Source organism: Micropterus dolomieu, linkage group LG17, assembly GCF_021292245.1.
Source record: "Micropterus dolomieu isolate WLL.071019.BEF.003 ecotype Adirondacks linkage group LG17, ASM2129224v1, whole genome shotgun sequence".
In the NCBI taxonomy this organism is placed as follows: domain Eukaryota; kingdom Metazoa; phylum Chordata; class Actinopteri; order Centrarchiformes; family Centrarchidae; genus Micropterus; species Micropterus dolomieu.
In genome coordinates, this window is record NC_060166.1 from 31293695 (window position 1) to 31314133 (window position 20439).

General features: G+C 38.9%; 1 long non-coding RNA gene and 1 other non-coding gene across 2 annotated transcripts; one reads left to right on the plus strand and one right to left on the minus strand.

The window, feature by feature from the left end:
• The first annotated feature begins 5576 nt into the window (after positions 1–5576).
• Positions 5577–9819, plus strand: LOC123986056. Its single transcript, XR_006828788.1, has 3 exons — positions 5577–5643; positions 6095–6193; positions 9682–9819. It is a non-coding gene; the product is annotated as an uncharacterized LOC123986056 (long non-coding RNA).
• An 8695-nt stretch (positions 9820–18514) lies between these two features.
• trnak-uuu lies at positions 18515–18587 on the minus strand. Its single transcript has one exon. It is a non-coding gene; the product is annotated as a tRNA-Lys (tRNA).
• Positions 18588–20439: the final 1852 nt, after the last annotated feature.

Sequence of the window (20439 nt, forward strand, 5' to 3'; positions counted from 1 at the left end):
TGATACAGCTGTATGAGAGTGAACAGTGAACAATGAGGCAGATATCAGTGAGATCAAATTAAAAACAGTAATGCTGGATTACATGCTGCATTGCTTCCTGTGAATCCCTCATGTATAGGCAATTTGTATCCAGTGCAGGGATGGTGGACTCTCACCACTAACAATGAAAATTGCCATATAGAAAACAAATTACAAAATGTAAATATATAAAATGCAGATGACAAGTAATGTCAGAAAAGGGTTTGATTCCATGCAAATCTTAAGGATTATAACTTAATGCACCCATTTAATGTTAAATCTTAAAATCGTATATTTCCTAGTGCTGTTAAATATTGTTTTGGCACTGCACAGGCCTGCCTTCCCAGGTGTGGTTGCTGTTACAATTCCCTCCCTCTTTCGGATGATTCTCCGAGCCCAAAAGGAAATGTCTTACATTACGCCAGCCCATGCAGGCACATCCCCACTCCAATTCCCTGGCCACCACAATTCTCTCCAGCTTAGTGGCAGCCTTTTCTCCATGTCCTCTTTGGCCTTTTGAATGATAACCTTGAATGGTATTGTCTTGGGGCTTGAAGGAGGGTAAAGAAATTCCTTGGTTCTTGACAGAGAGCAGGATAGCTTGACAAAGGCATCAGCACTCCCTAAATCAGAGAATGTGGGGGATATGAAAAGGGGGCAGTGTTTCATTCAGGTAAAAAGCGTTGACAGAAAAAAGGATGGGAACAATGGAGCAGCTCTGATGGAATAAAGCACTTCTCTGTGTGCTTTTTAAAGCACTGAAAATGCCATTTCAAAAGTGAGCTCAACTGCGATGATGAAATCTGAGGCAAGGATATGCAGAAGAAAGTTCACTATATTAGAGCAGATGTGTATTGAACACTGATATATAGAACTGATTGTATTTGGTTAAGTCCATTTAACTGAACTCTTTCCCAGTTCATAGCATAGCCTTTCAGAGAAGCCATTAGGCCTGAGATAGTCATTCTGATAACGACTGCATGGAGATCAATTGAAACTCGATCTGTGAATAAGTTGTCTGGCCTCTTAGATTCTGCACTGTGCACTCTCTCTGACCCTCTCCTCTTCCTCTTCATCTCCTCATCCAGAGAAGACTATCAGGTATCAGCTGGCTGCCATAGCAACTGAAAAAAGGCTCAAAATGGGCTAAGGTTTTACAAACAGTGGTTTTTGGCAAAGAATCAGCAAAGTAAACAAACAAACCTTCCAGGCTTGTGTTGATAGAGCGGCGCTTGAACCTCTCCTGGGGTCTCATTTATAAACGCTGCGTACGTACAAAACGGCTGAAAACGTGCATACGCCACTTCCCAAGCAAAGGTTGTGATCTATAAAAAACAAACTTGACGGGAAAATGTGCGGCCATGTAAGTAAACTCTGAACCATGTGTACGCACATAAACTGGAGAAATGAGAAACGGCGACTCAAAAGGCAGAAGTATGAAACAGTTTGAAATGAATAGGCCTACTATTGTGTAAAATAAATCGAAATATTACTTCTGTGCATTATAGGCATAAAGCCTCTCTGAATAAACAAACACCCGTTGATTTTCCTTAAAGTGGGCAAAAAAACCATAATTTAAGATAATTTGCAGTGCACACAAAAAGAACCAGATTTAGGATAATAAACACAAACAGATATATCTGTTTCTCAAATATGTTTTACAGTTTAATTGGGAATCATATTAATTAATACTGCGGTGCAGTTTATTCTCATAAATAAGGTGAACAGGAGGACAAATTACATTTAAATTGATGCCGTTTTCAATGCGTCAGTCGAGCAGATACGAGTTTCATGTAGCCTATGGTTATCACATGTTCGTTGACTTATTGAGCCAAACGCTGTGCGCCAGTGTGTAGATGTGATGCGCTGCTTGTAAAAACGCGTTATGGAAAATATAACACTATTTTATCAAAGAAATCTTTCAGTGTGTGTCACATAAATCAAGTCATATTTCTTTTAACTCATCGGCAGCCTCGTTCAGTGAGTGGACTGTTTGTGTAGCCTAAATAAGTGTTTAAACACAACTGGAATGCATTTGGTTTAATCTTCTTATAAACAAGGGAATCCAAATTAGTACCTGGGTCATCCCGTCTTGCATGTATGTCCCCCTCCAGCCAGCGACATCACTACTCAGGAGGCATGCCTGTTCCTGCAGATCAGTTATAAAGGGGTGGAGCTCCGGTGCCCCCTTTCCAGATGTGCGTACGCATGGTTTTATAAATATGAATATCATTTGGAGTGAGGATTCTACGCACAGTTTTATAAATGAGACCCCTGATCTCTCAGAAGACATAGGGCATTTTTACATTTGACTTGAGGGAACAGTTGACGCTGCTAAAGGGTAACAAATTTTTTATTCTTAATAGGCATACAGAATGTCTGTGGATGCTGCTGATTGCAGATTTCTCACATTTATGGTGTTTTCTGTCCATCTGTTCTACACTGTCATGTAGTTACCGTGTAGCTGCAGTAACAGCTTCTGGTGACTTTCACTTCTACCCTCACGGCAGCTTAGTGTAGTTCTGCAATGATTTCATCATGAGATGGCCATCTGCTCACATAAAATGAGCCGCTTGTTGAAGTTGATCATATTGAAAGAGAAGAAAGCTGCTCTGTGGTTTTGGGAAAATTCATAAAATGCCTTTGTTGTGAATTTGTTGCAGCCAGTTTGAGTGTTTTAACTCCAGGCCAGTATGGGGCAACAACATGGCCCTCACTACTACAATGTGTAATATAATGCACTTTGTTGGTGGTTTGAATGATGGTGTGCACAGCAATTCTTACAATAGTGAAAATTCAAAATAAAGATAATCCTTAAACAGAAAGCCTGTACTTCAAGTCCAGCCCACTGCAACCCACCACCACCAACAGCCATCTGCTTCAGGTTAGTATTTGTCCTGGTAAAGAACAAACTCTAGCCATTTTCCATTGTGCAAGTTGGATAGCTTAGCCACTACATTTTTGGAGTGGTGTCCCCCATTCAGCGCTACAACCTTGTCAGTTATAATTAAAGTGACTCTGAATTGACTGAACGTTTCTTTAATATGTGGAACACTGAACATGAACATTTCAAAATTCCAAATGCATCACCTTGTTTGCATGTAGTGAAATGTTATTTATTTATTTTTGCTCTTTGCTATTTTCTTGTACAGCAAACCATTTTTTCCTGAGGGGATCATTATGTTCTTATCTTATGAAATCTAGCATATGGTTTAGTGCTTGTGATTGTAGCGTGTCTGTTAGCTGAGTAGGTCTGAAGTGGGGGGGCCCAGGACACCAGATTTAGGTCACTAAAATTTAGTGAATTCTTAGATAAATGATTAATGGAAAACAACACATTACATAATACAAAGTGTCTTCATATGCAGTCTGTGGTGGGAGGCCATGAGATGTCGTTGCCTCAGTTTAAGAGGTCGCTGGCCAAAAAGTTTAAGAAGCTCTGCTGTAGCTGACAACAACATGCTAAATGACACAAATCCCAGACTGTCTGTTTGTGCAGATCAGGGCACATTGGTTTAGGAAATAAGGACAGGAAGTATCAGTCTACAACAGCACGCATGGAGAATCGGAGCCTGAGGTAGTTACTTTTCACAAGTCCACATGTCTTTCCAGGGGCTTGCCTCATAAACATTTCATTCTTGGTAATCTTTCTCCCACATACCAGTCACCAGCCTCCCTACCTTTGGTTCTCCATAACCCACATAGTGAGTGTGGAGGATGGGATTTGATAGAATTAACTATAGGGGAGGGGGGATCCTAAATAGAAATATAGGACCACATATGATACCGAATAGAATTACACCTTTGGCAATGTGTTTATATATTTTTTCATCTGGTCCCACAGGGATTTGTGTTCTGCAGTATGTGTCTCCATAGTGTCATAGTAACATGTGAGTGCTCACATTGATTTCACTCACTGCAGTGTTGCACGCTTAGTGAGTTTATCCCCGAAACAAAAGAAAACACTGACAGTTCACCCAGAAACCTTTGATTTTTTTTGTGGTTAAACAATGGAACTGAGCTCTTGTCTTTGTTGTGGTAATAATTTCCCTCCTGTCTGTACATTCCATGTCATCATCATCATCATCTGACCTGATGTGGAAACTATGCACTGAAGTCTTTCTTCCCCCGTTCTTCTCTCTGAGGTGCCTTCTACAGAGCAACAGCTCTTTATGGTTTTGAACATTTTAACAAACGGGCTATTCAAAGAATGATTGAGAATCCCCACAAATCTTGATTTTCAAATGAAAATATTATAGTTCACAAGATAGAATAACATCAGGAAACAAAGCCACATTCTGGCCTGCATTATTTTTCCTTCAGTTTGATTACATGGTGCCGTATTACACAACACTTGAAAGAGAATTTTTGATTTTGTTAAATATTAATCCTGAATACATTATCATGCTTGCATGCTTTATAGTCTTTACTTGTACACATTTGAATCAAAACACGTTCGACAATATTATGTAACTGAGAACGTTTTAATGACTGTGTGTATGCTCACTTGCTGCTAAATGCATTTTTGTACCTTGTAGAATAGTGAGTTTTTATGTTCAGCAGGGTTCCACAGTGGTTGCTGGTACTGGGATTTACATCAAGTGCTCCAGTGATACTTTTGCTGAACAACTCAGCTAACGGTAGTCATTTTAGGTCTGAAGCAGAAACTCTCTTAAGGGTTGAAGTTCTCTTAAGGGTCTGAAGAACAAAGGGCTAAGTTGTTACGTATGACAAGCCCTGGAACCTCTCAGATCCTGAGCTGTAATGACACAGACTTGGTTAGTCTTTCTATATCCCTTCATTCTCATCAATATGCCAGAGGTGCCATAATCAGCCTTTCTGCTTTCTCCTAGAATGGAGCCAATGACATTCGCCGTCCTTTTTGCTGCGACTGGGCAAAACACAGATGTCGTTTTCACTTTTCCTACTCCACCTCTGATGTTAGCTGGTTTGTCTAGCCCATCTGCATTAGCATGTGGATTAATTCCTGCTTGTTATCTGGCCTAGATGTAATAAGGCAGTCCTGGATGGCAGGAGTAATCAGGTTGGAAGCCAGAGCTTTCTTGCCTTCCCTTCCTCTGCTGCCATCCTCACATCCCAAAACTGATAGCAGGGCAGACACATCAGAGGGGATTAAGCTAATGTGATGGCAGAGCCACCTACTAGGGGCCCCTCACGGGGTAATTTCAAGAGACAGGCCTTGGCATCCAGGGAATAACTTGTCAAGACCTGGCTGCAGGCTAATATTAAGGATATTAATCCTTAATGTAATGGCCTTGACTAGATTTTACTCTTGTCTCTGTTTGCAGCTTTAAGCACAGTCATAAGTCTCTTTAATCACTGACATAAAACAGTCCCTCAAGGATTTTCCAGAGTTTCACAGTAATTATTGCTTACCAAAAATGCTATTTTTTTGCTTGTGAGAAATTGCCAAGCTATTTGCATATGTTCGTTGTTCATTTGCAGCGGTTTTATGAGCTGCTGGCAGAGGGGCACTTTGTTTTGTTGCAGTAAAAATGTGATGAAGTATTAAAATCACAATGTGTGTCATTTTACAATAGGATGTGAGGCTGGAACAGGTCATTGCTGGCTCTCTGTCAGTCTCTGCTGCAAACCGTCGATAAGGTGAAATCACAGAGGTCACACACATCATTCTATTGGATAGCAGCAGTTCATTGTCTGTTTGATCATTTTAATTAAAACATAAACCAAAGAATGGGTGAGAATCCCCACAAAACCTGAGTTTGAAATGATTTCACCTTGCTGGACATCTGGATGCAACCATGAAAAAAACAATACACTGCTTTGCCTTTTTCTTCCTCATTAATGAAAATATTCTTAAATTATGAAAACCCACACAGGCAAGGTCTCACAAAAAGAGTTCAGACCTTCCTTGAGGAGATGACTGAACATCTTGATGCTAAGAGTTTGTCCTTGCTGCAGTTTCCCCCTCACAAACAGAGTCTTGTCAGCCTGCAGCCATGTTTTGTGATATTTTTTAACCCCCAGTGATGGGTCAAGTTACTGCGATTCCTTCATCACTGACAGACTCCCTCTCTCTTCCCCTTGTTCTCAGGTCTGCTCATAGGATCTGGCTGTGCACTCTATCCATTGGGATGGGACAGCGAGGAAGTACAACAGACCTGCAACAACAGCTCAGACCAGTTTCAACTAGGTAAGATACCAGGCAGATCCAACACACACATACAGCCTGCGCACAGTGCCTAAATGATGCACTGATGCTTGACTCTGTAAATTTGTCTTGTGTTTGCTGAATGTTCTGGTCCCAGAACAGATAAATCTATAAAAGAAAGTTAGAAACTAGGAATACACTTTTATATCTAGCCCTTGACATTCTACCTTTTTTTTTAGAAACCAAGGAGACACAACTCAGTGGTACTGTCATATACCGAAGAGACACGATCCCTTGGTATTTGAAATGTATGATAAAAAGTCAACAGAATCTCCAGTTGCTGTTGATTTCTGAAGTGTTTTATAGCTATAAATATGTGCTGTGAATAAGCAGGAGCCTGACTTGTGCTCTGTATTCAGCTGGCATTGTCAGAACTATCTCACAGGCATTAATATGCTACTGTATCAGACACTAGGCCAGTGGAAATGGTATTCGTACTGCAGCTGCTCTTTTATTTGATGCTAATCAAATAGCATTTGATTTTTTACTTAATGTTGAAGGAGAAGTTCATTTGGTGTGATCGTAATATTTTAATTAAATGCCAAAGGTTAATTTTTTATAAAACTGTTCAGCCCTTTGCTTATGTAATCAGTTGGCACCCAGCACACTTAAATTTGCTTTCTCTTTCAATTTACATCAATGTCCAACATGATAGAGTTTCTGCCACTTTTAATTATTTAGAAACGAAGTAATTTTATTCTACTTTCTTACTCACACATTAACAAACACAGAGCTTATGTTCATAAAGTAGACTAACTATCTATCTATCTATCTATCTACTGAGTGAAAACGTGTGGCTGGTTACAAAACAACTAGTCAAGAGTCCCCTGTAGGGCATGATTTTCATAAAACAAAATTACTGGATGAAATAAACAACATACTGCCAATTCTTCTGCTTTTACGCCTCACCAGTGCTGGGTCTAAAAACAAAATATCCAAAGGGAGTTGCTAAACTGGGGTCATTACAATCAGCCTTGTTCACCCTCAAATTTCCTGTCAGCCTGACCGATTATGAGATATGTTGTTTTCAAAGTTGACATTTTGAGCTGCATATGGCACAAGCGATCAATAAGCAGAAAAGGATCAACCTTTTGGAAGCATGAATATTGTCAGTGAAAGCCATTGCAATCTGCCCATTTGATTTTGAAATTTGTTGAGTACAAATGAAAATGTTGGCCTGATAGTGGCGATAAAAGAAAGGTTTGTAGGGTCCATGAAAAACATTGGATTCATTCACTGTGGACCATGGATATCCACTTCCCAGGAAATCCAACCATTCGTTTTTGCCATGAATCAATGAAGTATAACCTAAGGGAAAATTTTGACCTGACAGTGGCCCCAGAGCACCATTAAACACCTGGTCAGTAGCTATTCAGATATATTACTCTGGAGGGACCATCCTTCGAAACCCAAGTCAACAAGGCAAAAATAACAAATTTGGTTGGTTCAATTATTATTAAGTTAAGAAATACATGTTGATAAATGTTAAGCTTTCAAATTATAGCCAACACTGCAACATTGTGTTTTGATGCATTTTCAGTCATTATGGATTCATAAAGATTACTGCTGCCACTGTGTCAGCATCTAAACCATGTCCATTTCACTCTGACCGGCCAAATTGGATAAACTATAAAACCATGTCATCAGAAGTAATTATGTTGGGTATCACATTTTAAATTAGTGTTTTCCTCTTTGAACGAATAAGGTCTTAGTAGAAATAAATTATTTTTAACAAGTGTATTTGCAACAGTGTGCTGTTCAGTGCCTCTGGTATATAACATTTACTTGTTGAAGACAATAGTTATTTCCGGTTCACCTCATTCTTGGTAGTGCCATTACACAACTATGATTTTCTCCCATGAGAACTGTGGATTTTACTTAAAAATTAATCGCCTGGCCTGCCATGAGCTTGCAGAGTCGACTGGTTCCCAGGCCAGTGTTTGCCACAATAAGTACCTTGAATCTCTTCTGGCTCATTCATTAATCATGAGGAGAGCAGACAGTGCTTTAGTAATTCAGTGATAACTTTGAATGTAGCTGCAGCATACATTAACTGCATGTATGTTTAATATGAAAAAGTTTGGAAAATTATCCACAGAATAAATACATAGAAAGAATCCATGTCATTGCCTGCCTGACATGTTTTTCAAATGGAGTATCCCCACATAATTTTAATTGATAATCTACTCACACACATTAAAAAAAGAGGGGAGGCTAAGTGCGAAGTATAACTCTGACAGAGAGGATTTTGCAACATAAAATGAGAATGAGAAGAAATAAGCATTTTCAATTTTGGCTGTTGAATCAGGTTTCCACAGTGAGAGGACAGCTGATATGATTTGTTAATGAGATGCCACCTCCTCCTCCCTCTCGGCTGGTAATATTCAATCAGATATTCTCCCCAAAACGTTATGTTTATAATGAGAAGTACTGATGGTCATCACATTTTCCAAATTTAGAATCAGATTTAGTTCATATTCTCTATTCAATGCACATGATTTCCTCTGAGGATTATAGAAGATGTGTCTTAAGGAGGCTTTTTATGTTTTAATTTGTGTTTGCTTGGCTGTCTTTCAACATTTTTCGCCACTGGTGTGCTCTCCAAAAGTCTGTATTCTGAGAGTGAATTTGTCACATACCAGACTCTGTTTGCAAATGGAGTTAAACTATGTTCAGTGCATTTGCTTCGACGATGCGAACTCTTTTTCACAAGAGGAAGGGAAATTTTGTGGCTTGAACAAAAATGTTAAGCAGTTCACAACATTTTCTGCTAAGGCCCGTAGGCAAGAATGGAGCATGTAGTGCATGCAACAATATTTCTACATGTCCATATACAGTCTTCCTAGCACCTAATTAAATTGATTCTTTAATTCTCTAAAATCTTGGAATCAAGTAAGAACCTTCGTATGACCACAAACATGTATAATGGTTGAAATTCCACACCTGAATCATCATTCATTAGTGAATGATGAGTTGTTAACTCTTTTGGACAGGCACTGTGGGCAGAGGACAATTAAAGGTAGAGATATTAAAATTATGAGCACAAACAAGGTACGAAAAATATTATAACATAGGATATAACCTATATAAACATCAGAAACAGCAAGAGTATCAGATACAGGACTTAAATAGAAGAAATTTTTTCAGCAGTTTCTTTGATCTCAATGGAGAAAACAGTTTAAAACTTGAGCTATAGAATTCTATAGAATTTGTTTTCCTTTATTTTAGAAGTGATGTAAGATTTATAAGCAATTTTCCAAAAAAATTCTCTTTACTGTAAATGTATGAGTAAACAGTTCAGGTCTCTTCTAAGCATTCTGGTTAAACCAAAATCAAATCCAAAAGCTTATCTGTCAAACTTTCACTGAAATCCTTTCATGTGTTTTTGGAGATATCCTGCTAACAGACGGACAGATAAAAAAAAAACCTGTGAAAAGATATAATTCTGAATCCTCCGCTTTCCTCTGCAGGTTCCTGCCAGATCGGCTGGGCATATTACTGCACAGGGGCAGGGGCGGCAGCTGCCATGCTGTTGTGCACCTGGCTGTCCTGTTTCGCAGGGAAGAAACAGAAGCAGTACCCGTACTGAAGACAGCATCAGAGAGACGGGGACAGGCAGAGACCTCAGGCGGTACGATGAAAGGGAGAGGACTCTGACTGTGGACTCCAATACACCAGTACAGCACATCAGGCACCAAAGACACCAAGTCATTATGGTGCTCTGCACATCATGGGACACTATTCATCTGACAACTGCAGGGACTGTTTCATAATGCAGCACACACACACACATGGCTTTGAAAACTGGTTCTCTTAAAAGGTGTTCTTATATGGACCAATCCTATTTGTAAAATTGTCACATGACTATTTCTTTAACAAAAAGAGTATTCTCTTTTTTTGTCTTCCTCCTCTTCAGTCATTGATGTTTATGTGATAGTGTGCCCTGTGATGAAGAGAAAAGTAATATTGCTTCATTGTTGTGAAGTGTTTCTATCTCCTTTCCATGTCTCATCCTTGCCTTAAACACAAACTGAAATGCAATAATCCCTATAAAGTAAAGCAATCCAAGACTGGCTGCCTGCTTCCTCAACTCAGCCTTTTCAGATTCCAAAAGTCTAAGCATAGTTTATTTAACACATTCATAAGATATATGTTGTGTATGATAATGTATTTTATCATATTAGCACATGTTTTGTATTTACTCTTCAAATTATTCTTTGTCATTATTTTTGTTTTGTAAATAAATGTTTATTGAAATTCTGGATTTAAAGTGTTATTTCAGCCACAGAATAGCCCTGTGGTAAACTGAACAGGCCTCCACTCACATTCCTCAAAAGCTTTTCCCATGACCTTTTGATCTTAGTAGTGTTCACTACATGTGGGCGTCCTTTTTCCCCAATCAGTAAGGAGAATAAGGATGGGCAGTGCTGTGAATTTAACTTTTTCCTATTATTGATGAGGTAAATCCTGTGGCCTCTAGTAAGATTATTTGCCGTTTGATCAGGTTACTTCTTCCAGACAAAGCCATAGATGCAATCATACCCTGGGACATTGAGTAGCTGTGCATCCATCAGCTTAATGTCAATGTACATATCATAGTTCCTCAACCTACCTTCATAGTGTGAATAATAATAATTGTAACCTTTTCACAGTGATTACCACAGCTGTATGTGTGTCATCAGAGGCATGAGCTGCATTCGGCTTTTCAGTTACTATTTTTGGTCATTTGTTCCTCTCCATTTTTCCTCCTTTGATTAACAAACAACACTTCAGAGATTCATCCAAGCCCAAGTGTACAAAGTCAGCTCATTTGTGATGCAGCTGTTCACGATGTATTTGGCCCTCATTAGCATGCCCATTTTCTCACAATGCTCAGCATCCCCCAGATAATGCCCCTACCCCCCATCCTCACTTGAGAAATCTCTCAGTACTTGCTCTTTAATATGTTAGCATGGCTGTTCTGCATTCTGCTCTCTCTCTGATCTGCTGTGCTGATTGATATCACCAGCGATTGTTACAGGGTGTCAACCAGATGCCTCATCAGCAGAGGCTGACACATTGGGGTCAAGTTGGAGCATTCCCTCCTTTATAGCAGTACCCGTAGTTCAGAATGACAAGTTGTACCATGCAATCTGAGGTCTTGTTACTCATAGGCGGTTGATTGTCTTAAAACATGCAAAATGTGTGGTTACTGGGAGGTATAGTTGCTCCAACTGCACAACTGCTGTAACTGATGTGCATTTAAGATGACTAAAACTTCTGTGAGCTGTGCGCGCTTTTAAGTATAATTTTTAATACTGTGAGGACCACACACTGATTTATTCCCACCTCCAGTGTATTGGGGAAGAGGCAGAAACCTATAGGGTTTGAAGGTTCAATACAAAAGAGATACATTTTGGGTGTAACACATTAATGGGTGGAGCCAAGAAACAAATTAGTCAAAACTTGAAATACAAAGTCAAAATAACAAAATATATATCTGTTTCAAAAAAGATTTGGAAAGACCAACAGGATTGCTAGCTGGATTAGCTCAGAGCTCAGAGCCATTTAAGTATAACTACAATCAGGCTTAAGTTAGCAAGTTAGCAAGAGTGCTTGGACTAGATCCAAAAAGTAGCCCACATAAAAATATTCTTTTTTATTTCCTAATTAAACTTAAAAAATGTCAGCTAGTTTGATAATTCCACATCAATTATTTCTTTCTAATTATCTATTTTCCCTGACAGTATCTTAGCAAGATAATTACTGCCCTTAAGGTCAACTCAGCTTAAAAAAGGTTTTGCGCTACCATAAAACCAATCTATATAAAGATATTGCATAATTGATATTGCTGCAGGATAGCAAGATAGTGAGCCATGACTGCAATCATATAGAACCTGTATAGCAAAATACTGGTCTATCAACCATGTAACCCCTCAGCAGCGGCTGTATTGTTGTGTAATAGGTGAATCTTAGACACTAAAGTATCTGCAACACAATAACTAAGAATGCAACTAGAACACAAATAATCAGTGTGCCCAGACAGTGGAGTCATTTAGGCCAAAATCTTTGAAGTCACTCCATCTAATTGATTTTGAATAAAACTCCAATCCACATATTCTGTTCTTTTTTTTCCTACTGTGCTTTACAAGTCCCCACTGCACAATTTATAGGAGCTTCCAATTAGCTGTATATGTCTGCTTTCGGAGATCTGGCAATTATCATATCCATATGGACAGAGAAAAAAAGAGAATTCATGATAACATACACCAGACAAACTGCATCAGCAAAGAGGATCAAAGGCTGTTACTCAAAGCTCACAGAAGGTAATATACCAATTACAACTCTGGGTTCACTGGTACACCTACAGGATACAGAGAGGCTGCCTTTAGCAGGGCTTCTAAATTAGCACTCAGAAAAGATAATCCCCATCTTTTGAGGGCATATTCAGTAAGGAAAAATGCCAGAGTCTCCTCAATATAAATAGTGCTGCTGTTTACCCTTTAAAGACCATGCACAGCCACAGAGGTGTTTCCAATTGTGGCTGAATATTCCTCTGCTCAGGTTCAAAGTAGGCACAGCTATGCTGGGAATTACATGAGGTCACTGGACTCTAGAAAAGGCCTTTTTACAGCAGACATTTTGATTTGTCACAATAGGTCCCAGTAAGTCATAAAAGAGTGATAGTGAGCCAGCATGCGCAATACCAGGACAGTGAAACCAAATGGAATTCAGTCATCATACATTTTATTATTTACACCTGTGCTTTTCCTACTGTGATCAAATTGTTTTCAAAGGAAAAGGCCAATAATAAAGGTGTAATTTACATACACTAAAAAAAGTGAGAAAGGTGTGTAATCAACCAGAATAATTTGTGGATTTAATATGGTGTCTCTGGACCTGAAAGGTAAAATTTGATTATCAAACATCAGACAAAAAATTGAGGATGTAGCACAGAATTGTCAGTCATCTGCATGCAGGATGAGAGCTCCTCACTCCCTATCCCTTTTTGTTATTTATCTATTTATTTAAAATCACACAGGAAAGAAGACTCTTGCCCTCAAGTTTTAAGCATGTTGCCTACCTGGACACACAGATGTCTCAGTAGCGGTTTCCTATGTTCTCTCAAAAGCAAATTCAACCTTCCATCTCAAACATCTGTAATGAAGTAAACCTGCTGCTATAGTAGTCTGGACCACTCCATCAATAACAATGGTTACATTTTCATGATAGAGAACATCCAAATCCCAAAATGCCTCCACGTTCCCTTACTTCTCCTCTGTACCACTTCATTCCATAACCTCCAAGTTATTTCCTGCTACGAGAAGAGTGGCACTGAGCGGTGGGAGAAAAGAATCAGGAGTGAAAAAGCTTTGCTATCCTCCCACAGATGTTTTCCTTGTGTGCAGTTAGCATCAATGAAAAGCTGTAGGATGCAGGCTGTCACCTTTCAAGCTACTTCAGTTAAAGTTCAAACTCAGGCAGTGGCATTATTTCCAAGCCTGGGTAAGACGGGGCTACAGCATCCTTATAGCGCCTAAAGACCAAATGTGCCGCCTCACAAATTTCCAGAGAACTGAAATCGTACCTCTGGGCACAGAAAAAAAACACTGAGAGCTTCTCAAAGCATGCAGAGACGGCACCATTTCCATTCAATGCTGAATGGAGTCCCTGAATGGAGTTCTATTACACTGTTTAAAATAAAATTTTAAAAATATAAATTTGTAGTCTTCCCTTCACTCCGGGAACATAAACCCTATTGAGATAGAACATAACAGACAACCAACAGAGAGCTAGTATTTCACGACCCTAAGGAATAACTACTGTAATATGAGTTACATGCAGAGAAGACACCAGAGCAGCATTCTCTGAAGTCCTATCTAAAAATTGTCACAACACAGAGCTACCGTTCAGTCTAATCAACTCTGCTATCAACCCTCTGCAGTACAGAAGCCTCCCAGGGATAACATGCTGATTCTTTTCTCCTTCACCAACAGTTTGTGAGCAATGGATTCCAGATCTGCTGCTGTTTTAATGCTGTTTTAAAAATAGTTTTAAACCAATTTTAATGTCATGTTTTTAATTAAATAGGTGCTAGTAATATGAAGTGCATCAACTGTTCCCAAATGGTAGTTCCAGCTGAGCTTTTCCGGGAGTTAGTCCCAACGTTTTATCAGTAAACACCTCTCTGCCCGATAGTTTTCAATCAGTTTCAGGCAAATAGTAGTTTAGCTCCTATTTTCGAATACAGCCTTGATCCCTTAATCCTTAGTAACTATAGACCTATCTTTAAATAGCTGTTTTCATCAAGTTGACATTGATATTAAGAAATTCTATATTTAGTGACTTATTAAGATTAACCTCCACTAAATAAGTCTTTTTTTACTTGCAGAATAAAATCCTTCTACCACAGGAGTGTAGCACAGGTTCTATTACCCCTGGAAAACATCACATGAATACAGAAAACACTAATGGGATTGTGGCATATGCAATACCAGCATAGTAGTTTATCATTTGGAATTGTTGTAAGGGAAGAGCTAAAAGAATTGTGAATATTGTGCTTACAATCATCATGTGACCAGAAACATGACTGCAGTGGGTTGATGCCCATTACATCTTTATATGGTAATGCCAAGGCAGTGTGTCTGTCCGCTTGTTTTGGTGTTCTTCTGCCTTCAAGTGGCCAAAATTGCATAATGCAGCTCTTCAGAAGAATAGTAAAAATATTTTTTTTCTTATTATCCTTAGCCAAGCTAGGAAGTAATTAATTGTTTCATAAAGTCATGTAAGGACTGTTGTAACTCACTTTACACACTGTCAAAAATGTATGTCTTGCATTTAGATGTTGATTTTTGTTGAGGATGTTATTAGGTTGAATGGATGAAATTAGGCTTGTTCTTCTTCATCATATGCATATTTTGTAAACTTTTAGAGAACCAGTACATATTATGTTTCACCTAATCATCCTTAAAACAATCCTTCTTGAACAGCAGTCAAATATCCAACCACACACAGGTCCAGCAGACTTACTGGTGCATTCCAGCTAGGATTCAAGCTGACTAGGACATTATTTGGTAATCACATTGTTAAGTCTTTTTCCATTTCCTGGAGGTCTATTATGTGCTGTTAAGCTCTCTGAAACTGCTGCAGAAGCTCTCGCTCGCTAACACCCAGGATGGTGACATCATATATTTGTTAGTAGCCTACATGATCAATCTGGCATGTTTTCCTCTATATTAGTAAACTGTAAGTGTAAGTGCAGCCTGATCCATCTGCCAAGCCTATGAAGGATATACAGAAAAACCCCTGAAGACAATGAACTGAAAAAGAGGGACAAGGTGACAATATCCAATATATATACATGGGGATTGACACATGCTCTCAGGTTAAGAACAGTGATAAAACCTCTATTATATGATGCTTAAATGGATCTTAAAGTTTGGATAAACTTTGGATCATCCCACAAAGTGACCTTCACCGTCCACAAAACAGCTTCACTGATACGACACAAAATATTACAGTTTATTTGATGTCCATCTTTAATAGCCTGATAATCAGATTGAATTGCCATTTTGTTTCAGTTAATTTATTCATTCTCAATTAACAATCTTAAGATATGGGAAGTGATCCAGTGGTTTGGAATCAGGCTACATCTTTAATGTTTCCTGTGTGAGCTGGTTTATAATATCTGTGGCATAACTCTGAACACAAACCTTGCTCTTCATAAATTTCTCTTTTCATAATCTATTTTCTTACAGGCCATACAATTTAAGATGTTACACTCTAATAATTACTAATTTGTCTTATAGAGTACATCTGACAAATGAGATATTGTAACAGTATAATGAAACAGTATCTCGTAGACCTACATATTAGTTTTTATATTTAACTACTTATTATATCTTTCTGTGGTTTTCAATGGGTCTCTGCTGGATTTAAGTATTCACTTTCTCAGGCAGTGGACTTCCAACCATGCCCATGAAGCACCATTTGATGGCTTTTAATGTAATGTACATTTCGCTCAGAAAGAACATCCTCAAGACATCATGATGATTTTTTATGTTAGAAGAGATGTAATTCACTGTTAACCTCAAGCATAACATTATTAAAACATAAAAGTGTGATTTTGTGACAAGGGAAACTTTCTGTGAAAACATTTTGACATCACAAAAAGTCAGTCGTGCAGAGTTTCTCCTTTTTGGCCCTTGACCCTGTTCTTTGATCCCAAACGTTATGGCCCCAAGAGTTTGAGAGTTATCAAGCTGCCATGTGAATAAGGCATACTTTTGTAGTCTCTTTCAAGAACATGAATGAAGTCATGAATGTATTATAGAGAACTGATAAATCATTTAATCTGGCTTAATTCAAAATCAATAAATAAGTCTTGGAAATCTCTAATGACCTGGTTTGTTTATCAAGCAGGCCCTGCTCCTTGCTTGCCTGCTTGATAAACAAACAAACCCCAGGACTGAGAAAACTCTACACTAGAGGCTCTTAATGTCATTCACTTTTAATTTCTATTGGCCCACAGCTGCTTCATGTCCGTCATCTGTCATTTTTGAAGCAGCACAAACTAGAAGAGAGGTGTCACAGTGTCTGACTCATGTGTTGTGATTCTGCATTTAAATGCTCTCTTAACACCACAAACACCTACAGCAATGCCCATTCTTGTAGAAACATGATCTTCATCTCACGTCTATCACCTCAAAAATGAAACTGAAACTTGGGGTAAAAGCTCTCTCTCACACAAACACACACTTGCAAAGCTTGGTCCTTTGGTAGCCATCTTTAATAACCAGTAATTAATCATTAGCTACTTGTGAAGGTTCAATCAGATTCAAATTAACAGCCAAACACAGTCTTGTTTAATTTCACCGAGGGTTTACTGGTCCTTACATATTGGAGTAGGTAAATCAAGCTGAAGCTTTGTATGAAGGTGTTTTCATTAACAAAATGTATATATTTTTAACGTTTTAGTTTAGCATTTCTTCTTATTTGTCTTACCTTATGAAAAACACCAGCTGGAGGTTGGAGTTGGCCCACTGTCTGATTTACCTCTACATTGATATTAAATTCTATTATGCAAAGTGAAGAGCTCATCTTGTCTAAGGAATAGTTCAACCAAACATTATGAAAATACAGTCATCAGCCATTTGCGGTAGAAGCTCAACTGAGGTTTGTACGTTACGTTTCCCCAAACAGCTTGTGCAGCATAATCCAGGAGCTGTAGGCAAACTGTTGCCCAATGCCCAATATTTACCTCATTATTGCCTTTATTTTCCTGTGCTGATAGGTAGGCAACCAGTGCACTGCCAGAGAGAAAAAAACAGGAGGTAATGAGGCAAATAGACATTTGGACCCACTATGCAATTGTTACTGCCATGAAGAAGCACTTGGTTTATGCTGCACAATATGTTAGGGTCATTCTATCGAACATTAAAGGACCAGTGTGCTTTTAAATTTAGCTCCTTAACTACAAAACACACTTACAAAACACACACACACACACACACACACACACATATATATATTTATTCCAATCAAACAGTGTTCTGAATTCATTGTTGTGCGATATTATATGAATATAATAGCAGACTCTTGGAAATTGCTTAAATTGTGTATTGCAGCAAATGTCAAGTCTCAATATTTTTTTTTTATCACTGTTACATTATCTTTGCACTGTGATGCAGTTTACATGCAAATTGGTTTGATAAATCTGCACAGGCAGCATTATTTTATAATATGATTTTCATGTTATGGATATGAATGAACACCAGAATCACATTCAAACATAGTTAGTGAAGACACCCAGGTCATGTCCTCTGTACTGTTCCTGGGAATGGGAGTTTTAATCACATTAGGAGGATCATACAATCACTCATATATTACATAGGCTTTGGAGGCTGATTCTAATGCTTTTTAAACTCAACTTTGACTGTTTATAAGCATGTATTAATTGATTAATTCGATTAAAATTATGTATATTAACCGGACTGATAATGTTTCCACCAAAATTATATTATGAATAAATTAATTCATGTAAATTAAACAAAGTACATTTTCACAGATTGCTTTTGGTGACTGTGACAAACTTTCTCCTTACGTTAACAACGGTTTTGGTTTCATTTAGCCTACTTTATGGTGGAAATTGCGGATTTTAGTGTGAGGGTAGAAATCAGCCTTTTGTATTGTTCCACACACAGGTTTTCTACAGAAAATTCTGTCACTGCATCAACTTTGCTTGTGACAGGGTGGAACGACGTTACACCTTCACGTTGAGACAAAGCCCAGTCAGCACCGCTTAAATGTATTCAAAATTTCGACCGCCCGAACAGGGACTTGAACCCTGGACCCTCAGATTAAAAGTCTGATGCTCTACCGACTGAGCTATCCGGGCTCTTCTCACGTTATATGGGTTACCTAGAAGTACTGACGTTGTTGCCTCTTTGTCACTTTCTCAAGGTGTCTGCTAGTGAGAATACACCTCTAGGCCCACTCATCTGTCCAAACTCTTACTTTTATAATTAGTGCCCGCGCATGAAACATGCGAAGACGCTATTGAAGATTTTGAGGCCTTTTAAGACCATAGACTGTATATAAAAAGGAACAGACCCATTAACAGACAGGCGCTCCGCGAGTAAACACCTATGGGTAGAAATCATGGCACAACATGTCAACAGACCTACAGGCTATCTTCTACAAATTATTGAAAGAGTCAATAGTACAAACTAAATGAGCTATTTATGTCGCAACAATTGTTAAGGAAACTCACACAGCCAAGATCAGTCTCCGCCCAATGACGCGCTGTGCCTGCTGGGATTGTGCCTACTTGTCGCCTTGCAGATTGCTCGTGCATCTCTACCCGCTCGCCTCTCATTAAAAATTAATTACTAGTTGTGTCTAATTTTTCTTAGATATTTACAACACAAAACAATCAGGGGTAGGCTACATGTACAAAAGAGAAAATACATAAATAATTAAAGCTGCAAGCAGCGTTGGGCGGGCCTTCGCACGGTACCGCGTCAAGGTGTGAGGCGGCCACGTTTTGTCAGAAACGGCTTACTTCCTGTTACCAGTGGGTGGCGCTATGAGGTTGAGTGAATATTTTCATGTAGATGTCTTCAGGACGGGACTGTTATCGACCATGTAAAGTTTGGTACAGATCGGAGCGTACACTAAGGGGCGGGACTCTCATCCTACATGGACAGTTTGGTGCAGATCTCAGCATGCACACTTAATTTATAACAACTTCTTGTTTCACGGAAAAATCATCAATTTTGGACGACACGCCATGGACACGGCCATTGACAAAAAACTCACAGATAGCACAACTTTTCATCGTCAATGCCTTTAGAACGCACAGCAGAAATTTGAAGTCGATCGGACTAAATCCCTAGGAGGAGTTCGTAAGTAAGTGTGTAAATCATCCAAAAATGACCTTAAAATTCAAAATGGCCGACTTCCTGTGGGGTTTAGGGTATCACTCCAAGAGGCTTTTTGGTACGTCTGGACATGATACATGTGCCTCAGAAATTTAATACATGTAGGTGAAACGTGCCATGGGGGTTGCTTTGTTAAAACTCATTTCCTGTTGCCAGCAGGTGGCACTATGACTATGGGTGAATGTTGGCATGTACATGTTTTCAAGGCAGGAGTCTTATTAAACATGTAAAATTTCGTACAGATCTGAGCATGTACAGTAAAGTTAGCAGAACTCGCTGTATCATGGCGAAACATGGCACTTCGCCGCCACGCCACTGCCAAGCCGTTAACCGAAAATTAACAAGTTTTACGACATGGCCTCATCAATGTGTTAAGGGTTTCCTAGGACAGTTTTGAAGTTCATATGTCCAACCTGCTCGAAACAGTACATTACAGCATAAAACGTGTCATTTCCTGTTGCCAGCAGGTGGCGCAATGACTTTGAGTGAATATTGGCATATGGGTGTTTTCAGGGCGCAACTCTTATAATGTATTCCAAATTTGGTGCAGATGTGAGCATGTAGACTGAAGTTACAGTTACTTCCAGTTTTTTGGCGAATCATTTCGGTCGGACTAAATTCCTAGGAGTTTGTTAAAGTGTGTAAATCGCCAAAATAGCTGACTTCCTGTTTGGTTTAGGCAATGGCTCCAAGAGGCTTCTTTGTGCGTCTGGACATGATACACGTACCACAGAAATTTCATCCACATGGGTGAAATTTTGTCCAGGGGCTGCTCTGTAGGGGGCGCTAGCGAGCCATTTTTCCACG